The sequence below is a fragment of the Mustela erminea genome, chromosome 1 (genome assembly GCF_009829155.1).
Source record: "Mustela erminea isolate mMusErm1 chromosome 1, mMusErm1.Pri, whole genome shotgun sequence".
NCBI lineage: Eukaryota > Metazoa > Chordata > Mammalia > Carnivora > Mustelidae > Mustela > Mustela erminea.
The window spans coordinates 17,678,143-17,683,376 of NC_045614.1; positions in this window are offsets into that span (position 1 = coordinate 17,678,143).

Consider the following 5,234-nt stretch of genomic DNA (forward strand, 5'->3'; position numbering starts at 1 on the left):
TAATAAAATAGAAGAGACTTTCAGAATGGATCAAAACATAAGACCTGGGTCACCTGGGTGTCTTAGTCGGTTAAATGTCTGACTCTTGGTTTCTTCTTAGGTCCTGGTTTCAGGGTTGTGAGATTGAGCCCTGTGTTGGGCTCTGCACTCTATGTGGAGTCGGTTGGAGATTCTTTCCCCCTCGGCTCCTTCCCCTGCTCTGACTCTTAAATAAATACATATATAAATAAGTAAATAAAACATTGAAAAAGAACCCAATAGGACCTACATATATGTTGTATATAAACAATCTACTTTTTTAAAAAAATTTTTTAAAAAGATTTTATTTATTTATTTGACAGACAGAGATCACAAGTAGACAGAAAGGCAGGCAGAGAGAGAGAGGAGGAAACAGGCTCCCGGCAGAGCAGAAAGCCCAATGTGGGGTTCAATCCCAGGACCCTGGGATCATGACCTGAGCTGAAGGCAGAGGCTTTAACCCACTGAGCTACCCAGGCACCCTAACAATCTACTTTAAATATAAAGAAACATATAGATTAAAAGTAAGTGGATGGAGAAAAATATACCATGTTAACAGTAACTAAAATAAAGCAAGTGTAGCTGTATTAATTTCAGAACAGCAGGTTTCAAAGTATGGAAAGTTTTTATGTACAAAGTAGGTCATTACATAATGACAAAGAGATCAATTCTAAAAGGACATAAAATTATTATTTTTTTAAAAGATTTTATTTATTTATGAGAGAGAGAGAGAGAGCGCATGAGAAGGGGGGAGGGGCAGAGGGAGAAGGAGAAGCAGGGACCCCGCTGAGCAGGGAGCCTAACACAGGGCTTGATCCCAGGATCCTGGGATCACGACCTGAGCCCAAGGTATACACTTAACCAACTGAGCCACCCAGGTTCTTCAACATAAAAATTCCTATAATGAATCTATACACCTAACAACACAGCACCAAACTGTGTAAGACAACAACTGAGAACAGCAGAATACACATTTTTTTTTTCCAGGTTTACATTAAACATTCACCAAGATAGACTGCATTCTGGGCCAGAAAACATACTTTAACAAATTTAAAAGAATAGAAAGTACACGATGTCTGCTCTCATGCTACAATGAAATTAAATTAGAAATGAATAATTGAAAGAAAACTGGAAAACCTCAAAATACATGGAGATTAAACAATACACTTCTAAATAACACAAGTCAAAGAAGAAATCTCAATAAAAATTTTAAAATATTTTAAACTAGATGAAAATTAAAACATAAGTTACTAAAATTTAGGGGATTCAGTGAAAGTAGTGTTTAGAGGGAAATTTATATCATTGAATGCATTTATTAGAAGAGATCAATCAATCACCTAAAATCGATCATCTAAGCTTCCACCTTAGGAAACTAGTCAAAGAAGAGCAAATTAAATTCAAAGTAAGCAGGGAGGCCTGGGTGGTTCAGCATCAATTAATTAAGTGTCTGCCTTTGGCTCAGGTCATGATCCTTGGGTCCTGGGATCGAGCCCCACATCAGGCTCCCTGCTCAACAAGGAGCCTGCTTCTCCCTCTGCCTGTTGCTCCCTCTGCTTGTGCTCTATCTCTCTCTCTCTTTCAAATAAATAAATAAATAAAATATTTTAAAAAATATTTTATTTATTTATTTGACAGAGAGACAGAGATCACAAGAAGGCAGAGAGACAGGCAGAGAGAGAGGGGGAAGCAGGCTCTCTGCTGAGCAGGGAGCCCGATATGGAGCTCGATCCCAGGACCCTGAGATCATGACCCGAGCCGAAGGCAGAAGCCCAACCCCCTGAGCCACCCAGGCGCCCCAATAAATAAATAAAATATATATTTTTAAAGATTTTATTTATTTATTTGACAGAGAGAAATCACAAGTAGATGGAGAGGCAGGCAGAGAGAGAGAGAGGGAAGCAGGCTCCCTGCTGAGCAGAGAGCCCGATGCGGGACTCGATCCCAGGACCCTGAGATCATGACCTGAGCCGAAGGCAGCTGCTTAACCCACTGAGCCACCCAGGCGCCCAATAAATAAAATATTTTTAAAAAAAAGTTTAGGACGCCTGGGTGGCTCAGTAGCTCATTTTTATTAATTTTTTTAAAAGATTTTATTTATTTTACAGACAGAGATCACAAGTAGGCAGAGAGGCAGGCAGAGAGAGAGAGGAAGGGAAGCAGACTCCCTCCTGAGCAGAGAGCCCGATGTGGGGCTCGATCCCAAAACTCTGGGATCATGACCCGAGCCGAAGGCAGAGGCTTTAACCCACTGAGCGACCCAGGTGCCACCTTTTAAAATTATTTTTTAAAGATTTTATTTATTTATCTGAAAGAGATCACAAGTAGGCAGAGACAGGCAGAGAGAGGGGAGGAGGCAGGCTCCCCGAGGAGCAGAGAGCCCGATGTGGGGCTCAATCCCAGGACCCCGGGATCACGACTCAGCAGAAGGCAGAGGCTTAACCCACTGAGCCACCCACGCGTCCCATAATAACTATTCTTTTTAAAATAATTTCTATTTTATTAAGGTTTTAGAAATATAATTGGACATTTTATAACAGTAAAAGAGAACTAAAATTCTCCATACCACCCTTTCATAATACCTAGTTTGTCTCTATTAACTTGTTTTAAGTTTTTATTTAAATTCCAGTTAGTTAACATTAGTGCACGTTAGTATTACAATAGTGTTATATTAGTTTCAGGAATAGAATTTAGTGATTTATCACTTATATATTACAACACCCAGTACTTAGCACAACAAAATGTTCTCCTTAATACCCATAACTGTTTAACCTATCACGCTGCCCATGTCCCCTCTAGCAACTCTCAGTTTGTTCTCCATAGTTAAGAGTCTCTGTTTAATGGTTTGCTTCTCTCTCTTCAAAAAATTTCCCCTATGTTCATCTGTTTCATTTCTTAAATTCATGAGTGAAGTCATATGGTATTTGTCTTTCTCTGACATATTCTCCAATAACTCTTCTTGGTAAAAACTCTTGGTAAACTACAAAAAGAGAACTTCCACAGCTTGATAATCTACACAAACCCTGAGACATTTGAAGCTTTTCCACTAAGACCAGAAACAAGACAAGGCTATCCCCTCTCACCGCTCCTTTTCAACATCATACTGGAAGTCCTTGCTAAGGCAATAAGGCAAGAAAAGGAATTAAAAGGTATACTGATTGGGGAACCTGGGTGACTCAGTTGGGTAAGCAGCTGACTCTTGGTTTTGGCTCAGGTCATGATCTCAGGGTCCTGGGATTGAGCCCCAAGTCAGGCTCTGTGCTCAGAGGGGAGTTTACTTGAGGATTCTCTCTTTCTCTCTCTCCTTCTGCCCCTCCCCTCACTTACACATGCACCCCCCCTCTCAAATAAATAAAATATTAAAAAAAAAATAAAAGATACACTGGGGCGCCTGGGTGGCTCAGTGGGTTATAGTCTCTGCCTTTGGCTCAGGTCATGATACCAGGGTCCTGAGATCAAGCCCCACATCGGGCTCTCTGCTCGGCAGGAAGCCTGCTTCCTGCTCCCCCGCCCCGCCCCCCGTCTTCCTCTCTGCCTACCTGTGATTTCTGTCTGTCAAATAAATAAATAAAATCTTTAAAGAAAAAAAAAGATACACTGATGGAAAGGAAGATATACAACTGTCTTTGTTCGTAGATAATGTAATCACATCTGTAGAAAATCTGAAAGAATCAACAAAAAAGCTTTTGAGACTAATAAACTATATCAAGGTTGCAGGATAAAAGGTTAATGTACAAAAGTCAATTACTTTCCTATATAGTAACAATGAACAAGTGGAATTTGAAATTAAAAACATAATACTATTTATATTAGCACCTCCCAAAATGAAATACTTAGGTACAAATCTAACAAAATACATGATATCTATATGAGAAAAATTATAAAACTTTGATGAATAAAATCAAAGAAAAACTGAGTAAGGGGCACCTGGGTGACTCAGTTGATTAAGCATCTGCCTTTGGCTCAGGTTGTGATCTCAGGGTCTCTGGCCTTGGGCTCCTGCTTAGTGGGGAGCCTGCCTCTTCCTCTCCCTCTGTCCTGTCTCTCTCTCAAATAAGTAAATAAATAAAATCTTAAAAAAAAGAAAAGAAAAACTCAGTAAATGGAGAGATAGTCCATGCTCATGATAGAAAGGCTCAATAGGGGCGCCTGGGTGGCTCAGAGGGTTAAGCCTCTGCCTTTAGCTCAGGTTGTGATCCCAGGGTCCTGGGATTGAGCCCTGCATCAGGTTCTCTGCTCAGCGGGGAGTCTGCTTCCCCCCCTCTCTCAGCCTGCCTCTCTGCCTACTTGTGATCTGTCAAATAAATAAATGAAATCTTAAAAAAAAAAAAAGAAAGGCTCAATATTGTCAAGATGTCGGTTTTTCCCAACTTGATTTATAGATTCAATGTAATCCCACCAAGTTATTTCACAGATATTAATAAACTGATTCCAAAGTTCATATGGAGAGACAAAAGCCCCAGAATAATCAACACCATATTGCTGGAGAAGCACGAAGTTAAAGAACAGATGTTATTCAACTTCAGGAATTATAATAAAGCTACAGTAATCAAGACAGTGAGATATTGGCAAAATAACAGGTAGATCAATGGGACAGAATAGAGAACCCCAAAATAGACCCACATAAATATAATATCTCTGACAAAGGAGCAAAGGCAATACAAGAGAACAAAGTCAACTTCTTTAACAAATGGTACTGAACCACTGGACACCCACATGCAACAAAAAAGAAGAACCCAGACGCAGATCTTACATGCTTCATAAAAATTAACTCAAAATGGATCATAAACTGAAATGTAAAACAAAACTATAAAACTCTAGAAGATGGGGCATCTGGCTGGCTGGCTCAGTTGGAAGAGTGTGTGACTCTTGGTCTCAGGGTCATGGGTTCGAGCCCCATGTTGGGTGGAGAGATTACTTAAAAATAAAATCTTTTTTTTTTAAAGATTTTATTTATTTATTTATTTATTTATTTGACAGAGAGAGATCACAAGTAGGCAGAGAGGCAGGCAGAGAGAGAGAGAGGAGGAAGCAGACTCCCCACCAAGCAGAGAGCCCGATGCGGGACTCGATCCCAGGATCCTGAGATCATGACCTGAGCCGAAGGCAGCGGCTTAACCCACTGAGCCACCCAGGCGCCCCTTAAAAATAAAATCTTAAAAAAAGTCTCCTAGAAGATAACATAAGTGAAAACCTAGATGACTTAGGGTATGGCGAAG